The sequence below is a fragment of the Canis aureus genome, chromosome 2, assembly GCF_053574225.1.
Source record: "Canis aureus isolate CA01 chromosome 2, VMU_Caureus_v.1.0, whole genome shotgun sequence".
NCBI lineage: Eukaryota > Metazoa > Chordata > Mammalia > Carnivora > Canidae > Canis > Canis aureus.
In genome coordinates this window covers 13,361,476-13,385,308 of record NC_135612.1, presented here as the reverse complement: position 1 = coordinate 13,385,308, position 23,833 = coordinate 13,361,476, and the positions used below count along the sequence as shown (strand labels likewise).

The window sequence follows — 23,833 nt, the reverse complement described above, 5'->3', positions numbered from 1 at the left end:
TTGCTGGATCATATGGTAATTCTATTTTTATAACTATTTATACTATCTTACTTGTCAATTTGCATTTCACCGTTAAGTGCTGAGGCTGGGGACTTTGTCATACATCTAACAGCTATCAGTGTTTTTTCCTTTGGGAAGTGTATGTTCGTATATTTTGTCCACCTTTTCATTTGGGTTATCTTTTGTTTTCTTCATTTATAGGAGTATTTTATGTATTTCGATACAAATCTTTTGTCAGTTCATGAAAATATCTTCCCCCAATTGGCATCTGGTCTTTTTACTTTATTTATGCTATCTTTTCCTGCACAGATAAATGTTTCCATTTTAATGTAATCAAATGTATCAGAATCTTACTTTATAGCTTTGGCACAGGTGGCTTTGCTTAATATGTTCTTTCCTGTACTAAGATCATAAAGAAATTCTTTTGTATTTTCTTCAAAATTCTTAAATTTTGCTATATACCTTTACTATTTAATATTTAATCAATCTGGAAATAATTTAACTTTATGTGTACTATAAAGAAGAGGTCTGGGGCAGGGGCAGGGATCTTCCAAAGAGCCAATTATTGTTGGCCATTTGTCGAGTAGCTCAGGCATTTCCCACTGATCGGTAAACCCACCACCGTCATTTATCACATTCCCAAATCTGAACTCTAGCCTGTCCCACTAATCCATCCATGTGTCACAGCACACCGCCTTAACTGTCCTACTTTTATAGCAGTCTTGATACGTGGTACAGGGACTCCCCCATATGATTGTTCTCTCTCAGAATTGTCTAAGCTATTCTTAGTCCATTTCTTTTACATAAATTTCAGAATCAGCCTGTCAAGTTCAACAAGGAGCCTGGCCGAGGTTGTAATTTGAATTGCATTAGAAGAGACTAGTTTGAAGAGGACTGACAGTGTTACATGACTGAGTCTTCCTCTCCTTGGACGTGGCTTCTTCTTTCTCTGTAAGTATTTTCAAATGCCTTTTTATGAAATTTTACATATTTTTTTGATATATAAAATCTTTTGGTAGTTTTGATACTAAGCACCTTATATTTTTTATTACTACTGTTTAGTTAATGACAGCTTCTGTTTAAATCCTCATGGTGCTATGAGTTAGGTATTTTCTTTTTTTTTAATATTTTATTTATTTATTCATGAGAGACACACAGAGAAAGAGAGAGAGGCAAAGACACAGGCAGAGGGCTCCATGCAGGGAGCCCGACGTGGGACTCGATCCCGGGTCTCCAGGATCAGGCCCTGGGCTGAAGGCGGCGATAAACCGCTGAGCCACCAGGGCTGCCCCGAGTTAAGTATTTTCATCCCAATTTCATAACCAAGCAAATCAAGGCTCAGCAAGAATAAGTAACTTACTATATGTTCTTGGTAGTAAGTGATCAGAGATGGGGTACCAGGTCAGAGCTTCTAACTCCAAATCCAGTGCTCTTAACCTCCACTTTATATTCTGTCTTGTGATAGGTGACTTCAATGACAGCATTTTTTTTAAGGGCAACATGAGGATTTTTACAGTCACAGAATAGAAATAATGAGAATAAGCACTTATTTCATCAAAAGCAGAGCTTTTAAAACTTTAATGTCTATACAAATAGCCTAGCGATCCTGCTATCCAGTTGGTCTAAAGGAGAGCCTGAGATTTTGCTTTCCCATGAACTCTTGCATTTAGCTATTCACAAATAGCTTTCAAATGAAGGCTTTCTGTTTTTCATAATTGCACATCCTTAGTTACATTTAATGCTAGGCGTCTTTTATTTTTATTATTCGTGCTCATGTTATCTACCTTTCTGTTTAAGTCCTCATAGTACTAAGAGTTAGGTGGTATTTTATCACTAAGGACACGAGGTTTAGGAAGATGAAGTAACTCACCAAATGCCATAGGCAGCAAATGATAGGTGAGGCCAATACTGCTGGTCCGAGGAACTCACTTTGAGAACCACTGCTCTAGAGTCTCCTCTAGGGAGTGACTTTTTAATTAACAATGATTAAAGGTGAGAACTCCACCAGATGGCAGCACAAGCTCATCATTTTGCGTTGAGGGACTTCCCACTTCCCCCTGAAGTATCTGACATTGGCAGATGCCCGACTTGTTAGGTTGTCTCAGGGAAATGAATCCGGTTCCCCTCACTCCTGAGGCTCTATGACATACAACCCGCGGTAGCACTTCAGTGTTGACAATGAGTTTTCATCAAGAGCATCCAGCTGGGACAGGGTATCATGCCCACAAGCTTCTCCCAAAAAAGCCTATTTCAAGAGGCTTGTAAATGAGAATGAAAAATTGTTTTCCATCGGTTGCTTTTTCATCACTGTGAGTTCAATTTGGGCACTTAACCAAGAATGGGAGGCATGGTTTGAAACGTCTGGCAGAATATGAGAGGAGGAAATGATTCATTCGCTGGGGGGGGAAGGGCAGACCATGCAGGCAGAGAAACCTGAATCGGAGTCCAAAGATTCCGGGAAAATCCGAGCAGTGTGCTCAAGGACCATTAGCCTCCTGTCAGACCATCAGCTACAGGCCCCGCCTGCACTGGGGGGCCTCAGCCCATCCTCTTACTCAGTTCTTTTTTTCTTCTGAGCCCGAAAATAAAAAATAATAATAATAATAACCATAAATAGGAATCCATCACTCCTAATGTTGCCAGTGCGAGCTTGGCGAGGTGAAAATCAATTAGAAAGGATCACAGATTCTTGATTTTTTAGTTTTAAAAAGACCTCAGAAGGGATGTCTGGGTAGCTCAGTCTGTTAAGCATCTGCCTTTGGCTCAGGTCATGGTTTTGGGATCCCAGGATTAAGCCCCACATTGGGCTCCCTCCTCAACTAGAAATCTGCTTCTCCCTCTGTTTTTCACCTTGCTCATGCTCTCTCTCTCTCTTACTCGCTCTCTCTCTCTCTCTCAAGTAAATAAATAAAATCTTTGATAAAAATTTAAAAATTTAGAAACCTCACCAGCATAAGCCTGTGCACCGGGAAGGCTGGAGCAGCGGCCTGTGGCGTACTGGGAGAGGCTGAAGTACTTGGGGTCCTTCTGCAGTCCCTGGGAAGGCCCCACCTTCTCCTCTCTCCTTATTCTGCAATCGCCATCTCTCCTATTGATGTAGGCAGTGTAGACACACACTACACAGGCTTTCAGATGCCTCACCAGCAGGGCAGATGGGTGTTGTGGAAAATGAAACAGACAGAAAAGGGTGGTTCGAGGCAGTGCCAGGCCGACCCTCAGGCCAATGGAAGCTTGTCTTGCTGCACTATTCAGGGCTCCAGGCAGGTGGAGCAGGGAGCCGGGGAGGGCTGGCCAGAGGACCATGGTCATGGGGAGACCAGCAGATTGTCAGTGACCCTATTATGTAAGGGTTACTGCTTCCAGAATTTACTGGGGAAGAGAAGGACAGGGAACACGGTCCATGCCACTGAGGCCAGGGAAATGGAAGCTGAGAGAGGCCAGGCTACTTCCCCAGAGTCCTATGTCTACAAAGCATGGATCTGGGCTATAAACCCAAGACTAGGGTCCAAGGTCTGCTGTGCAGGCCTGCAGACACGGGACTCCAATACTCATTAGATGTTTCCTGAATCAATGTATTTATGAGAGAAGTTGTACTTTGCAAAAAACAAAGAAGCAAACATGTAAAAGAAAACACCAGAAACAAGAAATTGATCATCTACAGATAGGTTAATGGCAAAGAGAGTAAGAAAGCCTTGGGCAAAAGTGTTGGGCAATTGGCTTTGGGCCACAGAGACCCCATGGCTCTTTCCTCTGGGTCTGAGGACTCTAGTTCTGTCCCCACAGGGCATAGTGCCCAGATGACTGGAGCCTTCAGCTGCACTTCCTTGCTGCTGCCTTGACCACACCTTTCTTTATGGCTCTCTGCCTTCTTCCCTTGATGCATGAGGCCATAGCCTGCCTGATTCATAGGCTGAAGCCCTGTGATAAGTTGCTACTGGGAATCATTTCATAGAACAGACGCCTTTTATAAAAAGTAAAAAATTCTTCCAAATTAATTCTTCAATGCTTCTCAGCTATTGGTCACAGACTCCCCTGAGGATGTGGTAAAAGCTGCAGACCCTCTACCTTATAAAAGTGTGTGCATTGCACACACACACTAGGGCACACAATTTCATGGAGTTCATTTATCCCTGAATCCTATCCAGAAACCCCAAGCTGGGAACTCTTACCTTAGATGGCCATTATCTGGGTTTGTTTACACTGAGATACACAAAATCCCATTGGTGCCATTTCGTAAGGGGTAAGCTAAGATAGAAAGGGAGAGAACTCAGGAATGATTCATCTTAAATTTGTACCTTTTGCATATTTATGTAGACAATGCTTTTAAAACTCTGGAAAAAAGTATTTTAAAAGGCAAAATATGGGCAGCCCTGGTGGCGCAGTGGTTTAGCACCACCTGCAGCTGGGAGTATGATCCTGAAGACCCGGGAGTCCCACGTCGGGCTTCCTGCATGGAGCCTGCTTCTCCCTCTGCCTGTGTCTCTGCCTCTCTCTCTCTCTCTCTCTCTCTCCCCACTCCTGAATAAATAAATAAATAAATCTTTAAAATATAAAAAAATAAAAAGGCAAAATATAAAGATATTATAATAAAGTGGTTACATCTGGTGAACAAGGAGGGCAAAGGATTTGGAGAACATTTCAGCACAGTGGGACGTGCAGTAGGCCAAGCTCTGTTCCCTGCACAGCCCTGGGCTCTCTCGGAGTGTTAGCTGATAGGTGTATGGAGTTGGGGATCCTATCCTGGTATGGGAAGACTGCACAGAGGAGACTTTAGTTCTATTACATAGTCCTACTAGGTCCACTCCAGGGCCTACTTCTAGAAAGGAGAGCACATTCCCAGGCCAGAGGTCAAATTTGAGCATTTTAGGATACTAGAGCAGCCCTTGAGGAAATCTGAGCTGTGTGCTTTGTTGGGGCTCACAGATGGTTTAACAGAGCTTTGCAGTCAGACAGGCCAGACTCACCAACCATCCCTACCTGCCTGGCACTCTCCTGAAAGTCTTGCATCTCAGGAAACCCCTCAGTCCTGGGAAAACCAGAACAGTTGATCACATTATCGGAGTTTCAGATTAGTGACTGTGGGTGGGATGCTTAATCTCTCTGAGCCTCAGTTTTGCACATCTGCAAAATAAGGCAAGTAACCCATGGTTGAGGGGTTCACGATGACGCTGGAGCAATGCAGGTAATTGCCCAATATTTGGAGGCAGGTATAAGCAGAATGGCAGTCTCTTCTTGCTGCTGCTCTTGTTGCCTGGAAGGCCAGGCTTTCAGGGCTACTCAGGGCTACTCAGATGCAGGCACTTCCCTCCTCCGTGGCCCCTAGGGTCTCCAGACAAGTTACAAGGCCCCAGATCGAGTCAGGAGGACAGCACAGGATGAAAACATGACAGACACAAAGCAGTTTCAACCCCCTTTCTAAGACCTCGTCTCTCCCTCCCACAGATTCTTTCTCTTCATACTCCCACAAGCACCTCAAGCTCCCTGTCTTCCCCCTGGGGACAGGAGTTGCTACCAGTCATCATACTTTAAATGATTGAAAAGAAACGCCTAAAACTGTTACCATTTTAATTTGTCTCATAAAAAAAATGGTTTTGTCTCCTGTTAGAGGAAATTCATACACCAGGGAGCTTGACCCTTTAATGGCTCTATCAGTTAGGCTAGATTCAGCTGCTCCTATGCAAAAGCACAAAATTAGAGTAGTTTGAGCAAGATGGAAGTTGTTTCTTTCTCACATAAAAAGTCTGGGATGGCAGTTTCAGAGCCGTCCTGGGCCGCGGCATCCTCACTCTTCTCCTCCTTCCACCCAAGTGCTGCCTTCCAGGCTGAGGGTCGCTTCCTGGTCCCAGAAGGTGGTTGGAGTGCCAGTCATTACGGGTCATCTAAGGGCAGAAGAAGGAGGAAAGGGAAAAGGGGAGAAAAGATACCTACTGGGTGAGTCAGTTCCATTTAAGCGGGTTTCCAAAAAGGCCCAAGCAACACCTCATTGGCCAGAGCTTAATCCCACGGTCACTACTAGTTACAAAAGATTTTGGGGAATAGACACTTCTCCGGGTGCACTGCAGCCTCCCATAAAGAGAGGCCCAGATACTAAGGAAGGAAAGGAGAATGCACCTAGAAGTTGCACCAAATGGGGAGGCCACACTGGTAAAAGCTTCTGTCCTTGTTCTCCCTGATGGGGAGGCGACCAGAGTCATGGTAGCAGCAAGTCCCTCTGTCCCCCAGTTCTGGTGACCAGACCAAATCTAGGTGCCCCTCAGTGACCAATAAAAGAAAGAATGAAAGGAATTATACTAATAGTGGGGGGAGGGATGTGCTCAAATACTAGTCGTGAGGTCAGATTTCCAAGGGATCTTCTATCTGAGGATTTTAAAAACCACAGTCAACTTTTCACCAATCTGTGGGTTTAAGGTTTGTTATATTCTCTTAGGATTCCATTTATAGCTTCCTGGTTGTTCCTCATTTGTGTTATGAAACTAAATTCCGAAAGCAGCCAGGATCTCTTAAGAACAAAGGCTATTTCTTTTCCAGTATGTATTGATCATGACTCACATAAGAAATACGTAATGCCCGATGAACATTCAGCTCATGACTTAGAATTGGTAATACAGCAGTAGCTGATTGTTGAGGGAAAAATTAATCTTCTGGGACAATTTCCAGCCTGTCAGAGGAGGAGTAAATCATTTCGGCTTAGTTGCTACTTGCAAACCGGAGCTAGGATTTCTCAGCTAACATTACTAAGGACATCAGATGGTTACAATGCACATAGTATTGAACCTGATGCCCAATATGGGCTCCTGATTCTTTTCCTGTGGACACATGATTCTCTCCCACATTCAGGCTTAATCTCAGAAGTACAGGCAATAAACTAAATCACTCTTTCAGCTAAAAAGAGCAAGGAGAAGAAAGGGCTAGAGTTGGCTGCACAAATATGACAGCTATGACCCATGATGCAGCACCACTGGAGATGTGAGTCTGACTGACCAGAAGGAGAGTAAGAAACCTGAAGTGCCCTGAAGAACACCAATCGATTCAGGGAAAACATTGAAAACAAAGGAAACTGGGGGGGTATATTCATTTTAAACTGAAAAATGAGAAGGGATGGGTCCTTTTCTCAAGAGTGAAAAGCAAAATTTGAGATGTACACGCAGCTGCCATGGGCAGACTCATCATGGAACCTTCTAGAAGGAGATGACACACTGCCAGCAGCGACCACAGCAGCTAGAGTACGTTAACCCTGATGGAGAAAGAGCACTTAGTGCCAACTGCTTTCGGATTTCAAAGCAGTCAGTCACGTCCAACTGTGTCTCTCGGTGAAAGCCCCATTACATGAGGAATGTAAATCAGTTTTCCTCCACAAATAGATTGTATCTCTGGTATTTCATAAATTGGGTCAGACCCAATGTACCTCAATAATTTTTATAACCTGATCCTCTTCCTCTGTGATTGTGTCTTAGCGACAGACAGTTTGCAGGATCTTAAACACAGTAATAACATTTGTTTTCATTAGTCTCAAAACAAGCAGTGAAGGGAATATTAAAGTTAACGGACACTGCTGAGTTCACGGGACAGCTTGTGGGGTCGAGCATGGGACCCTTGAGTTAATCCTCTCACAACTCAATAATGATAATAGCCACTGTCAAGGGGAGTGTCCCCTGTGACTCAGGCGCTTTACAATAGCTTTACATACTTATTCTCATTTAATTCTCCCAACAACACTCTAAGGGAGTATTTACATCCCCATTTTTTAGAACAGGAAAGTACAACTCAAGGTCTTATTGATACCAAGTGGTAGTGTACTTATTCAAATCTGGGTCTGTCTGAATCCAGATCCATGCTATCTTCTCCTACATTTGGTTGCCTTATGAAGACTCAAATTCCTTTCTCCTCTGACATCATTTTAGCATACCTTCTTGGAAAAAAAGGAAAGAAATGTTAGGGCTTTTTTTTTTTTTTAAGATCACAATAATTTTGTTATTTTTTTTAAATGAAATGTAAGCCAGAGCTTTCTGCACATTTTTCTAGGTTATCATTAGACCTATCTTTTATCCACATCCTGTCCTGGGGCTCCCGAGTGTTTATAGGTATTCCTGATTCAAAGGAAGAGTATTCTGATACTCACCCTGCATGTGGGCTTTCTAGGCACACCTTTCTTTGGGAAAGAGGCAACTATTCTTAGACGGTAGAGCATTTCGACCCACCGACTAAGCATATGGCATCGAACGAGTTTAGAAGAGTGGGAAAATAGAGTGTGATTCCGATCTTATAAGCAAACATGCACGTGTCTAGTTTGTTTCATAATATATGCATGTAATGATCTGGAAAAAAACTATACCAGAATTATAGCAATAGAACACTGGATGGTAAAATCCCAAATGATTTTTCTTTTTTCTTTTTGGTGTTTTCAAAATGACCTAAATAAATGGATATTGCTATTACTAAAAAAGTAATAGTTGTTTGGTTTTTTTTTAAGATTTTATTTATTAGAGAGAGAAAGAGAGAGATAGCATGAGCAGGGGAGGGGCAGAGGAAAGGGAGAGAATCTCTGGCAGACATCCCCAACTCAGGGCTGGATGCCACAATACCCACCCCCGCAAGACCAGACCTGAGCCAAAACCAAGGGTTAGACTCTTAAGGGACTGAGCCACCCCGGCACACCCCTCTCAAAATGATAGTGTTAATGGGTGCACGACTTCTCAAATTGTGCAATAAGTGGTTGGAGGCACAGCTGTATAGCATAAGGCCTCTTAATATTGCACCCATCTGTTGTTTATCAATGTCATTAATAACAAAAAATCTCTGATATCTCTTTGCCACGTTTTCATTAGCTGGAAAAAGATCAGCTAGTCTCAAAAACTGATAAAGCCGAAAGACTCTCCATGGACTTACTATGAACCAGCATCATTTAATAAGCAAATATGCTCATCCCTTTGTATGGCTTTATGTTTGCATTCCCTCTGCACAAGGATTGTTTCTGGAGATAAGAAATCATGGCATCATTTTGGTTACCTATTTCCATGGCAACTCATGGATTCAGGGAAGAGATTTGTTGTGGGGACTTGTCTTTCTACGTTAGGTCAGTTCCCTGTGAGACTGCCGCATCTGTTGTAAATATCTGAAGCAGAAGTGAGATTCGGTTTTGGTTCTCAGAACTCAGATTAATACCTGTAATTCTGTGAGCAGCACTAAGGAGTAGCAGTACTCTGGAAACATCTCATTTTTCACAACAATTCTCTCTTTAAAGATCACAAAAGAAAATTCTTTTTAGGGTTACTAGTTAGTGTAGAGTGCAATAATGATGGTTTTTCCTGTTAAGTCTCTACAGGCATGCTGACTCACTTGCACTCACTTGCACACACAAGCACACAAACACACACACACACACACTCACAAAGTAGAATATGAATTTTCTTGTAATCTTTACTCAAATGAAATATCGTCCATGAATTCTCAAAATTTTGTCCGGTATTCTCTCCTTGTAATGTTTTCCTGGTAAATCCTTAAAAATGGCAACAAAATTGTGTAGAAAGCTAGAAGTCAGAATTCTGATGATCTTTTTACCACGATCTCTGTGATCTTGGGCAATTGCCCTAATTTAGAGACTTAACAGTTAGGAAAGCTTGGGACGGTTTAGTAACTGTGCTAATTTCTCACCACTATAATCATCTAAGCTAATAAAAGGAAGGAAAAGTAGTTTGTGAAAAGAGTGAAAAAACTGAAAAGAGAAAATTAGGATTATCTCTATCCCTCCCTCCAGTATAACCTCTGTTCCTCTTCCCTCTGTAAGTGCAGGGCCATAGAAGGAAAGAAAGAATGAAAGAGGTCACTTTCTTTTTGGCCAAGCACACGTATGAATGTTCAGGTTATTGTTTACTTTAGGTTCAAGCAATGTATTCCCACAAAAAAAAAAAAAAAATCCATGAGGTTGTGGGAGGTAGAAGATGGCTTATTTAATGTCCATTAAATTTGTACCCACCAAATCCTCCCAGACATTCAGGGATGTAGTTTTGAATTTTCAGAATAAAGAATATCTCTCTCTATTCTTTTTCACTCATCCTCATACTTTTTTTAAAAAGAAAAGGAATTTATTAAAGGATACCAGAAGGCTCATAGACTTACTAAGATGGCAAATCTCTGAAGAACAATATGTACTCACATTGTAAGTGTTTCTCTGGGACTACAAAGCCCTGGGGAGAACAAGAGACAGAAATTAGGTTCTGCTGGCTAAGCAGATTGGTCCCTGTTTGTAATCTGGGAAATTCAGGAAAAGAAACACACTTAGCAGCCTTGGCCTTCAGGAGTCACTCTTACCTGCAGGTGGGCCCAGAAGAAGCAACTGAACCAACCAAATCTCATCTGCTCTTTGACTTTATATTAAAACCAGGCCCTTAGGGTAAGCTGATTATGTATTTTTTTTCTAGGGCCTTCAGATGTTACTAAACTGTCCCAAGCTTTCCTAGCTGTTAAGTCTCTAAACCAGGATTCTAGCCCAGAGTCTACGGCCTTGATGGCACAAGTATGGTTTGGGGACAAGCAGTGTCAGCATCACCGGACCTTCTTATTTCACATGTCCTAGCGCACGCTTCTCAACACATAAGATGAACGTAATACCTGCTTCATTTCCTTCAGAGGTTGGTTGTGAAAGTCTGTGACAAAGTTTTTACTGCTCTGCTCTGCAGAAGAATGAGAAAATTCAAGATAGTACAGGGAGTTTTCAAAAAAAAGTCCATTTTAGGCTATTTAAAGGACTTTTTTTGTGTGTGTGTGAAATGACCTTGCTCCTTTGCTAAGATCATGTTCTTCCTTTCATCAGTGGTGATGATATGGTATTTGGTAAGTTTTTGTCTCTCAGATATCAATTATTTGACAAAACACAAAGTTGGACAATCTAGTTGTTGTTGTTGTTGTTGTTGTTGTTGTTCTTCTTCTTCTTCTTCTTCTTCTTCTTCTTCTTCTTCTTCTTCTTCTTCATTTTACTAGTCTGGAAAACCTTAAAATTTGCAATCTACCATGAAAATGTTTGGAGAGCTACAAAACTGAAAAAAAAATTGTAGTGTTACTGTTTTCTCAATTAAACACAGAATATTCCTTTTTTTAAAACACAGAAGGTTCTTGAGGAAACTTCTGAAGGGAGTGTGTTCAGTGCCCAGAAATATAAATGTCCTATCTTCTGGTTCATGTGGCCTACTGGAAGGAAGAGGAGAGGCAGAGAGGCTCCCAGCTAGGTGATCTGCCCCTTTATGCCACTAGGAGGCATTGGGACCCTCTTCAAGTCCCAGACCTCAGGCACCAGGCTTGCCTGGTGGTAAAGGAAACCCTGAAGGTGGGACTTACTTACCCATTAGCCATACTTTTATTTTCATTTCACTGGACATGTGGCTTACCTTACAAGCTGAAGAGGAAAGATTAGTTGCTGTGTCGATTGCCATCGGAGGTTCTGTTGTAGGAGCAGAAGCCCAGTTGAAAGTGGAAATAAGGTTACCTTTTCTTGCAAATTGAATGTAAATTAAAAATTAAAAAAATATAAAAAGGTTACCTTCTACAAACATTTAGAAAGGAAATAAATCCTTTTGTTTTTTTAAAGGATCTTTATTCTGGGATCATGACCTGAGCCGAAGGCAGATGCTTAACTGACTGAGCCCCCCAGGTGCCCGGAAATAAATCCTTTTAAGCATTGTTGGGGTTTTTTTTTAAATGTTTTTTATAAAGATTTTATTTATTTATTTATTCATGAGAGACAGAGAGAGAGAGGCAGAGACACAGGCAGAGGGAGAAGCAGGCTCCCTGCGGGGAGCCAGATGCAGGACTCGATCCTAGGACCCTGGGATCGTGACCTGAGCCCAAGGCTGACCTGACGCCCAACCGCTGAGCCACCCAGGCCCCCCAGCATTGTTGACTTTTTAAAGCATCCTTTCAAAATCACCATTTCAGTGCACAAAAACTTTTCCCTACTTAATTATCTTTTTATCCTTTACTACGAAAAGGCCCTATCTGTAATAGTACGCGCTAAATAGTTTTGGCAGTTTACCTTAACTTGTTTTTTAAGACGCTCTATAAAAGAGGAAGTTAATAAATTGCTTTAGCAGGTCAAACAGTGTCCCATGGCTAAAATGTTTGAAACTCAGAGAGTGTCACCCAATATCTTGCTGCCCAGAGGAAATATCCTCAAAGATGGCAAGAATCAATTTAATCTCTATAAATACATAGCATTAATACTGTGTATATAAGCCGAATATGGTTTCTATTTCTGTTTGATAAATATAGCCGAGAGCACATGAAACATTAAAAATGGAAGGAAATACGGAAATCATACACCCAGCCTCTCTGTAGGAGATTGGGTGATGTTGTGCAAAGTGTGCAGGTTTGCGGTGCCTGCATGGTGGCTCAGTCAACTGAGCATCTGACTCTCGCTTTTGGCTCAGGTCATGAGCTCAAGGTCATGAATTTGAATCCCACATTGCACTCTGTGCTAAGCCTTAAGCCTCCTTAAGATTCTCTCTCTCCCTCTGCCCCTCACCTCTGCCAGAGCTTGAGCTCTCTGTCCCTCCCCCTCCAAAAAAATGTGTATAGGTTTAGAGTCAGGCAGACAGATCTACCCCAGGCTTGCCTCTGCCATTTGCCAGCTGTAAAGCCTTAGGCTGTCATTCATCACTCACTACTCTGCTTCCTTATCTGTAGAGGGAGGATAATAATATTCTGAGATAAAATAAGTCACAGACCCGGGAAGTGAAGTGGCTTTCTCCAAGCTGCCCAATTAGTTTAACCTTCAGAGCCCAGGTTAGAAAGCAAGTAGGGGTCCTGTTTCCTGCACATTTAGAACATAAGCAATTAACGAAGACCTCATCACTGAAGGAAGCTGTCATAAGATAACACAACTGCCTTTCATGACCTGGCCCTTCTCAGCCCTAGAATGGCCAGTATATCATTTATAATAGAGCACCATGACCTAGGAATAAAGTCTAATGGCAGTTGTATAAGATTTCCACCTTGAAAACTAGAAGACAAGACTGAGAAGAAAACAAAGGAGATCTAATGTAGGGAGAAGCCGTTTTCCTTGTATCAATATCATTTCTTCCATAATTGATCTATAGATTCAGGGCAATCCCTATCATAACCCCAGCAGACTTTTTTTGGTAGACATTGGCAAGTGGATTCTAAATTTGATATAAGAAATTAAAAGACCTAAAGTCACAATCTTGAAGGAAAAAAAAAGTTTTGGTGAACTTGAATTCTGTACTGCGTATCTCTCCCCTGAAGGACACAGAGGAATTTAGCATTTATAACAAATAATGCCTTGCCCCTCGGCATAAGAGACGGGCAAGTGTCTTTGAGTCCTCGAAATCAGTGACCTATCTTTGAAAGCCAGTTCCTCCTCACTGAATGACATATAACATGGAAAAATCAACTCCAGAGCCTGATACTGGGCTTCGGGGAAGTTCATTTCCCCCTTCCTTTTTTATTTCTCTTTCCTTGAATATAGTAACATTAAAGGTAGAATTAAACAGCTTCCAGCCAAATGGAGAAGCATTATTCTGTCTTTGAGAATAATGTCCAGCCAAATGTCTTCGACATTGGTTTTGAAAGTCTAAATGATTTGAAAAATCAAAAACCACAAATTTGTATTTCAAAAACCAAACCAAGGTGAAACGGGTGGAGAAATGTAATCTTTGGCCTGACAACCTCTTATCAAGAGTTAAGATCAAGTAGTCCTACTGCTTCCTACTTATTGTTTCATGAGGAAGGAAAATGATAATATTTCTTATGGGCTAAGATATGAGGGAAAACTAGCCTTTGGGCAATGTCTGCAGTGAAGGGAAGCAAGGAAAGGAAGATGCTCTGTTCCACAGGACCACCAACGTTAAGGGGGCTCATGTGGTGGGAGCTATGGCCCCTCCAGGCCAGGGCCCGCTCCCCGCTGCAGAGAGTGGTCAACAGGAGCCTCCAGCTGTCAGCTCCACTCAGGAACCTCAGCTGCAGAGAATCGCTTTACCTGGGCAGCCTTGTACGTGGCCACTGAATGGCAGGAAGGGGTTGTAAGAAAGGCCCCACCATTTAGCAGGATATGTGACAACGCTGCCTGACATTTCTCTTCCAAGAACGCCCCCTGGCTTGGCCAAGGCTTTGCCAAGCTTCCACTGCAGGCCAGTTTCTCCCACTGCTCAAGCCTTCTTCTGTCCACAAGCGCTACTCCTTATAAATATCCCACACCACACACAATGCCTCAGCATCTCCTTCAGAGAATCAAGCCTATAACTAAAAGCATCACACCTTCCTCAGAAGTGCGTGCTGACCCTTTGCCCAGTTTCTGTCGGAGAGTTCACACAGAGCTACATAGGAGGGTTGCTCTAGAGTTAGATTTCACTCTAACTGGTACCTCAGCTTTGCCTTCCAACCTTGTCTCCCAACACACCTCCCATGAGCCTCCCACTCAAGCAGGGTGTGTTTGCTCACTTCCCAACTTTAAAACCCAGTCCTCTGCTACCTTAGAGAATGCCCTCCCGGGCCCATCCTGCCCAACCTTGACTAACACAGGCTGAGCCATGAGTCACAGCACTTATTGGTGTTGACTCTGGCAGGGATGAATTTCTTTGCTATCAAGTGCTATAAATTTTGCAAACACAGAGTTAAAGCACAGCCAAGCCCTAGACCAGCTAAGCCTGGGATATTGTGCTTCAGAACAAGGAGGCAGTGCCAGGCCGCTCTGGGCCTGTAACCTGAGGAGGTCTGATCTACCTATCACACCTTCCTGCTTTTGACTCATATTTATGGAGCACTGTCCTAGCACTGGGGACATACCACTGAATAAAACAATCATGTTCCCTATCCTCAGAGATTACTGTCTAGGGTGAGAAATAAAAATCCAACAAGCCAAGGGGCACCTGGGTGGTGCAGTTGGTTAAACGTCCGAGTCTTGGTTTCGGCTCAGGTCTTGATCTCAGGGTTGTGGGATTGAGCCCTGCGTCAGGCACCACGCTCCATGTGGAGTCCACTTGAGATTCTCTCCCACTCTCCCTCTGCCCCTCCCTCTCCTAAAATAAATAAATAAATCTCCTTTTATTTTTTTAATTTTTTTGTATATATATTTTTATTGGAGTTCGATATGCCAACATATAGCATAACACCTAGTGCTCATCCCATCAAGTGCCCCCCTCAGTGCCCATCACCCAGTCTCCCCTACCCCCTGCCCAGCTCCCTTTCCACCACCCCTTGTTAATAAATCTCCTTTTAAAAAGTCCAAACAACCAGCAAGTGAACATAATTGCCTGTACAGGATACTAACAGGAAGCAGTGATAGAAAACAAAGGTGAAAAGTGGGAATCTACTTAGATGGTAGGGTCAGGAAAGGCCTCTCCAGAAAAAGACACTTAAGTTGGGACTGAAAAATAAGAAAGCATGATCCAAAAAAAAAAGGAAGCATGATCCATAGAGAGTCAGGGAGACAGCCTTCCAGGCAGAGAGATGATACCCACGCATCCCTCGTTTATTGATCAATTCCAAGATGAGGAGCAATATGTAGGAGGGAAGAAAATCATCTTTTAATCACACAAGAGATGAAGTGTCATATTGACTTACGAAAAAAAGCTTTATAAGTTTCGTTTGTTTCAACCTACAACTGATTTTCTGGGTTGGGTTTGTGTGGTTTTGTAATCACTTGTAGTGTCCTGAGCTAAATATATGGCTTCGTGGCTCTGCTGTTGTACATTTGATACCCTCTGCCCAGAATTTATTTCTCCACTTTCCACTCTTAGAGCCTTTCCCTGCTTCAAGGTTTTCTTAAAGCATCTTTTATTTTAATAGCATTTCTAAAAAATGAGATTAGCCTCACATGACATAAAATTCACTATTTTAAAGTATTTGTTTTGTGGGGTTTAGTATATTCGCTATATTTTGCATATTCTAAACATCACCATGATCTAATTCTAGAACATTTTCACTACTCGAAAAAGAACACTAGTACCTATTCCCAGTGAGTCTCAGTTCTCCTCCACCCTCACCCCCCCCGGGTGACCACTCATCTACCTTCTCTCTCCATGGATTTGCCTATTCTGGACATTCATAGAATTACAATCATACAATCTGTGGCTTTTTGTGTCTGGCTTCTTTTACTTAGTATAATGTTTTCAAGGTTCATGTTTATTGCAGCATGGACCCATACTTTACTTTTCTTTACGGCTAAATAATATTCTAGTGTGTATATATACAAATTTTGCTTATCTATTCATCAGCTGATAGACATTTGGATTGTTTCTACTTCTTGACTATTGTGAATAATGCTGCTTTGAACACTGTATACAAGCGAACATCTGTTAATACCTGTCTTCATTTTCTCAGGTATATATTTAGGAATGGAATTGCTAAATATATATTATTATTAGGTCGTATGGTAATTCTATATTTAAAATTTTGAGGAGCTGCTAAGATGTTTTTCACAGAAGCTGCATCATTTTAAATCCCCATAGCAGTGTATGAGTATTTCAATTTCTCCACATCCTTGCCAATACTTGCTAATGCCTTTTTAAAAAAAATATTACAGACATCCTTGTGGGTGGGGAGAAATATCATGGTTTTGCATTTCCATAGTGTGAGAAAGAAGTACACATGCATTCTTTTGCATGTAGATCCTCAGTTGTTCATAACCACTTGTTAAAAAAAAAAAAAAAAAAGACTGTTCTTTCTCCCATTGAATGTCCTTGTCAATCTTGTCAAAAGCAGTTGACCATAAATGTATGGGGTTACTTCAGAACTCTCAGTTCTCTTCCATTGGTCCATATTTCTATCTGCACACCAGTGCCACATTTTCTTGATTACTGTAGACTTGTCAGTTTGAAATTGGGAGATATGAGTCCTTCAACTGTGGTGTTCTTTTTCAAATTCTTTTGACTATTCTGTGTCCCTTGCAGCTGGAAATTTCAGAGGGATTGCATCAAACCTATAGATCAGTTTCAGTAGTATTGCCCTAACAATAATAGTAAATCCTCCAATACATAAACACGGGCTATCTTTTCATTTATTTAGATCTTTAATTTCTTTTAACAATGTTTTATAGTTTTAAGTATATGAGCTTTATAGTTCTTTGGTTAGATTTTTTCTTAAGTGTTTTTCTTCTGATGTTATTATAAATGGAATTGTTTTCTTGATTTTCAGAGGAGGCATTTTCTCTTATGTGAAACTTTCCCTGACCTTCACTTCCCCCAAGTGAAGTCTGATAAGTCTTCACTCAATGTTCTCCCTCCGCCAGGCAGATATCTCTATTATTAATACTCACCACAACATACCAAAAGGCCCAAATCTGTATAATGTTAATTTCTCCTACTTGTGGACAGAGACTGTGTTCTATTTATCTTTTTTTTTTTTTGTCCCTAAGACTTACTTCGAGACACTCACAAAGTAGGGGCCCTGTAAATGTTTATGGAATAGATAAAGAAAGAAATAATTGCCACCACTGAGGGTTTTCAATAAGACTGAGAATATCAGTTAGGAATGCCAGGGAGAGAGAGGGGTAGGGAATGAGGCTGGAGAGACAGGTGGAATGGAGACTAGAGCTGGTATTTCCCTCTCCATATGAAGGGGAGTAGTAGCACCATAAGGATGATTACACTGATGTTGAAAGAAGATCGATAAGTGATTTGGGCTGGGGAGATGTAGGTCTAGAGAGTTTCTGCCAGGAACTTGCTGCAGTATAGTTGTGAGGAAGTGAGTCTAGTACGATAAATATATGAGGAAATGGAAAAGAAGGAAAAGATGTGAGAGGTGTTAGGACTTCAGAATTCTTGGGACTTAGTGGCTAGTTAAACTTGAAGAACAGGAGGAAATCCATGAATATTATGTGAAATTATGAACTTAAAGTCCCTGCCAAATAAATGTTCAACATGTTAGTTCTCCTCTTCTTCCTCTTTTTCAGTATATGGCATGCTTTCCGCACATAAACTTCAGGTAAATGGAGCCAAGCCAAATAGACTCTTATCTTGAAATAGGGGACCAGAGATCTGGGATGAGAGAGAATGTAAGCAGACTCATTTCCTGAGTGTCAAGGGCACCTTTTTTTCTAAATCCTATCAGCAAAAAAGCACTGAGTAGTGCTCCCACTGAAGTGAAATATGTTTTGTACAACATAGTTTGCATTTTTGACCAACGTCTAATATATTCTACAAGGCCAACATTTTTTAAGGCCAATATTTTTTAATCTATTTGAAATTTTTAAGCTCACTAGACCACAAGGGTGAAAATAAGACCACAAAGTTATTAGTGATTAAAAACAAACAAATATTTGAGTTCTGACTGTTCAGCAATATTGGGGATTGAGAAAAGCATTAGGCAAGGTCTCTTCACTTAGAGAACTAACAATCTAGTTGGAAGGGGAGATATGTGTAATTCCAAAGAATCATAGGGTGACTCAGCACTGAACTTTGTGGTTCAGACTTTGAGTATTCTAGAAATCCTGACAAGAGGATGATCTTCAGAGGCTTTATGCCTAGAGTGAGAGTAGGCTCTGACACCGTAGATGGTGAAATTTCTAAGACTAAGAGTATCCCAGGCAAGAGCCATGTGAGCAGACTATGTACCTAGAAATCGGTTTTGACATTCAACTGGGTGAGAACATTTAAAACTTCTTAGTCAGAGGGAGTCATTGTGTTGAGGCATTAGGGGGAAATAAGGAGAAATAATAGAGGGTACAAGCAAATTACATGGACTTCGCTTTTCTCTTTGTTCCCAAATCCAAAATTTGATGGGGAGAGATGAGAAAGCCTGGAAGCAATAAATGCTGATATGCACACATTGAAGGAAAGCCTAGATACAATCACTCTCAGAATTCATTGGGAATTGGGAATTATATATAGAATCAAGAAGTTGGACAGGATTTTTGAATGGTTGGACTCCAGCTCTCTGGGCTGAGTCAGGATAAGTCTAGGATAATCATCCTAGACTAATTTAAAACTATATTTTAAAGTTTCCAGATACAGAGTCTGTAATCTCCTTGATAACTTTTCAATTCCAAAGCAACCTTCACATCAGTGCACTGAAATATCTCCATTGTGACTTAAGTCCCATTCATTTGTTCTGTCCTAGTGGATATCAGGAACAGATGCTCACCACTAATTTCACTAGCTACTCAAGACTAGGCTACTGCCATTCAGATGCCTCTTTCAAACATTAAATGACCCTCTTCTGTGCTTAGTTAGAAAATTGCTTCTGCTTCAGGTTGTTTAAAGATTCTCAATACAGTTCATAATAAATAAATTTAGATGGCTTATTTCCCTCTACTTTTCCCTATTATCAACTTCATCTCCTAACCAGATCCTAAAACTACAGTTTCTCTCAATAGCTAACATTTAATCTTAGAAATGTCCATTTCCATTTGGTCCAGGTATATAACCATCTGGAAGGAGCCAGAGTTTAAGAATCAAACAGGCTTAGATTCCCAACCTGATCTCTCTATGACTCAGGTTTCCTTATCTGCAAAAGGATAATAACAGTACTAACCTTGCTAGGTTTGCTGTGTAGAAATTATGAAAAATACTGCCCCCTGAGATTGGTGCAAAGTAAGCACTCTATCATAGTTATTACTCACTGTTTTAAGTCTCACCCTATCATAAGTAAGCTCTGTGACTTAACTTCTCTGAGCCTGTTCCCTCATCTGATCATGAGTATAAGACCCGTCTTACAGGTTGGTGTAAAAATGAATAAAACATAGTGGCACTCAATTAATGGCATTATTAATAACAGGAAAAATCAGGTACTCACAAAAGCTTGTCCAGTCTTACCTTGTACTGAAGGAAATGATCCTGAATTTCAGCTTAAAAACCTATTTAAAGACAGACATTTCCCATTTTTCTCTAAAGTTTTCTTTAATTTCTCAATATGCCCAGCAGAGTTTGTTTGGCAAGAATTAAAAAACAGAATTCTTCAGATATCTTTAGATTATTGCCGCTGAACCTCAAACTAATATTAAGATATTTTGTTAGATTTTGGGATGAAGGAAATGAAAACAGAATTATGAAAAGAGATAGATAATGAAGAGAAATGTTGGATGAATGAAAGACTGGATAGCATTTGGAAATGTTTTCAAATGTGAATTTACAAAGAAGGGTTTTATGTACAACCTTGAGTCAGTGGTGGTTGTGACCAGGAGGTAGAAGAAGTCAATATGGCTGCTGGCCTCCCCCTCAGATATTTGTGCAAGTGTGAGAGACAACAAATTCTCCACTCTGAAGCAGCCATGCCCAACAACAGGTTACTCTTGGAAGGCTCAGCTTCAGCTGCATCTCGGGAGGGGCCGGTACAGGAATAGATCAGAATCCTCCTTTGGGGTTTACTATCAGTTGCCTGCCTCTGTGTGCAAGGCTGGAACTATGAATATAAAATTGTGTTGTAGGCTCAGATCAGGGGCAGCACTAGGACAGGAAATAGCAACTCTGAGGGCAGCAGGCACATTCTCCCTCCTGAGCCTCAAAGGACATCTGCTTTTTGGTAGGTAGAAGAATTTGACTTCAAGTTCATGAATATTCTAGAATTTTTTAACATGACATATATGGAATACACTTATTTCGTTTTCCTTTTCAATGTTGAAAGCCTGCTCAAATCCCAACAAAAAGAATCACGAGAGGGGTGCCTGGGTGGCTCAGTCAGTTAGCAGCTGATTCTTGATTTCAGCTCAGGTCATGATCTCAGGGTCTGAGGACTGAGCTCTGCAATGGCTCCATGCCCAGTGGGGAATGGAGAATCTTAAGATTCTCTGTCCCTCTCCCCCTGCCCTTACTCCCACCCAACTTCTGCACGAGCTCTCTCTCTCTCTCTCTCTCAAAAATTGATAGATAAATAAATATAATAATCATGAGGAATGTTTTAAATAGTAAGAAAAGTTTAGTTTCATGTTATACTAAAAAAAAGTTCAGTGTGAAATCATTTCTACCTAAAATCTTAAACTTCAAGAAATTTAGATTTTTAAAAATTATTTCATCAAAACCTGTGTTGAAAACGACCACCAAAATTGAGGATGAGTAAAGATCATCTCTTGACTGATGAGGAATATTTTAAATTATTTATTTTTTAAATATGCCATTTGTTTACATATTAAAGATTCAAGAAAGGTGAAAAAAATACAACAAAAACTCTTCCTTTCATCCTGTCCTCCAGCTACCTGTTCCTCCTCTAAAAGACAACTGATGTTAGTGGTTTCCCGTGCATTTTCCATAGGTATTTAATATACAGTCAAACATATTCATTTCTTTTTTGTCCCTGTTAGCTGAATACCACTTTTTCGTATTGCTCTGTACTTGGTTTTTATTGAATATACCATGTATTACATAGTAATACAGAAAGAGCATCCTCATTCTTTTCTATAATTGTATGTAGCAAAATTTATCTGGTGAATGCCCTATTGATAGAAATTTAGGTTGTTTCCAAAATATTCTAACTAAAAGCAATACTTCAATTAAAAACAATGGCCTTGCTCATAGACCACTTTGTATATGTGCAAATATGTCTGTTATACATATTTCTAGATGTTTTTACTATGTTGAAAGGTAGGCACATTTGCAATTTTGATAGATATTGATGATTATGTGATTGTCTGTTTCTCCACCTTCTCATCAATTACAATTTATATCATACAATTCAGAACCTTTACCAGTTCTGAGAGGCAGAAAATAATAATGAAGCGTAATTTTAATTTTCACTTCTCATAAGTGCAAATGAGCCATCTTTTCATTTGTTAGGAATTACTCATACTATTTTTTTATAAACTTTCAGCTAGGGAGAATCAAAATATGAAATCACAAAAAACCAAAATTATATCACAGTTTAACAAAGTAAATAAATGCCCCTTCTCTCACCAGTATAAAGATGAGCATCTTTCTTCATGCAAACGATGCACTTTTGCAGAAGTGAACGAAGTAATCTTTAAAAGAAGTTGAATGCTTGGCCAGGATGTCTTAGATCAGCCCAACATCAGTTGTAGTAAGACTAAGGGAGATTTCTTACTATGTTTACTGTGTGTCAAGTACAAGCCTAAATATTATACACTTTTTTTTTAAAGAGTTCAGCTTTTTTTTTTTTTTTAAGATTTATTTATTTATTCATGACAGACACAGAGAGAGGCAGAGACACAGGCAGAGAGAGAAGCAGCTCCAAGTCCCCAACGTGGGGCTTGATCCCCGGTCTCCAGGATCATAACCCGGGCCAAAGGTGACGCCAAATCGCTGGACCACCAGGACTGCCCACATTTCTTTTCTCAGTTAATCATTTAAGGTAAGTTTCATTTCACAAGGGAGAAACTGAGGCACAGGGAGACCAGATAGCTTGCCTAAGTCAACTCACTTGGTACATTTACATGGCTACTCAGGAATTTTTTGAACTCCATAGTGTCGTATATAACTACAGATTTGTATTACCCTTCTGGAATGTGGCTTTCCAGCATTCCAGTATTCCATTTTAAATAGTCCCAGTCAATGAGTAAATGAATTCAGCTTCTTGGGACACATTTTGCAAATAACTTGCCTGGGTGAACTGAGATCAGTAACCAGAGGAATTTTAGAACCATAAAGTAACATTAAGTAGATGAAGATGGGCCCGGCTTTATGAACCTTTGAGAGTTAGGGCAAAGGTATCTCTCTAGAATAACTTTAAAAATAAACCCAATAGGGCTGCCTTACTGGCTTAGTCAATAGAGTATAAGACTCTTAATCTCTGGGATGTGAGCTCAAGCCCCATGTTAAAGTATAGAGATTACTTTAAAAAATAAAATCTTTTTAAAGATTTTAAATAAACCCAGTAAAAGAAAAAGAGCTATTTTCTCATTTTACAAAAAATTTATTAGTAACTAGTTGACATTCTTTTTGATAAAATAATATACTTTGCCACGTAAATAAATGTTGCTATTTTAGCAAAGTATTATAATGTAAGAAATACATAATATTCTGTTCATTTAAGTAAATTTAAGGGTTTAAAGATTGGCCTTATATACTGGGTTCACAGTGTGAGGAGAAACGTGGCTTGGCTTTGGAGAAAAATGGCTGAACCCCTGGGCCACTACTATCTTTTGTAAAGCCTTAATGCGAATTTTGGAAAAGCTTCCTCTCTGGGAGAACCAGCTGGAAAAATCCATTTTCTCTGATTGGATGAAGTCTCAGGCAGGGCGAAGGGCTTGGCAAAGGAGAGGTAGGGCTCTTCATCTGCATGTTTTTATGCACTATACAAAATGCACAGCTGTATGCAGTGGCCTTATTATCGACTTCTTCTCTTCTTTGGAAAAGCCTTTGACACCCTTCAGAAGATCCTTGAGATCTCCCTAAATACGTGGATATTTTGTGCCAAAGTGTACCAGGTTGAGGTTATGTAAGGCAGCTTAGGTTTCCTCCTTCCTTTATCTTGTGATCAGTGAGCTCAAACCACTCTCTTCTGGTATACCCAAAAAGAACATAATCAGGACACTTAATCTGCCAACAGGAATCTATTCATGTCATTATCAACAACACTTAGGAGACTTTCACCTTCCGTGGGTCTCTTGTGCTCATCATGGGCCTCAATATTTTATATGAGCTCCATCTAATTCCAAGAGTTTCTTTCCCCATAAAGCATACATAAGTTGCAGACAAATCTTTTACCACTGCAACATTTTTAAATCCCTTCTCCTTTTCACCTCTGTCTTTCTACTATAGCAGCTACAGGAATTATTATTACCATAAAGTAACAGCCTTTCACTGGACACACTGGGTCTGGGAGGTGCCTCATGTCTTCTTGGGAGCTTTTTCATCTTTTGGTTTCCAATCCACATCTTGGCTCTTGGTCCTGCTTCATGTCCAGTGTCAATAGGTCAATACTAACATTATATAACTCC

The 23,833-nt window shown here is 40.6% G+C and overlaps 1 long non-coding RNA gene across 5 annotated transcripts in view; it reads left to right on the top strand.

Annotated features, from left to right (window-relative positions):
- LOC144292932 (uncharacterized) overlaps positions 1–23,833 on the top strand; it is a 72,716-nt gene that overhangs the window by 30,572 nt on the left and 18,311 nt on the right. For 4 of the 5 annotated variants that reach the window (XR_013360349.1, XR_013360337.1, XR_013360344.1 and 1 more), the window contains 3 exons: positions 815–951; positions 21,834–21,954; positions 22,083–22,245. This is a non-coding gene — a long non-coding RNA (uncharacterized LOC144292932). The remainder of the gene's footprint in view (positions 1–814; positions 952–21,833; positions 21,955–22,082; positions 22,246–23,833) is intronic. The other variant, XR_013360339.1, reaches the window with a different exon arrangement.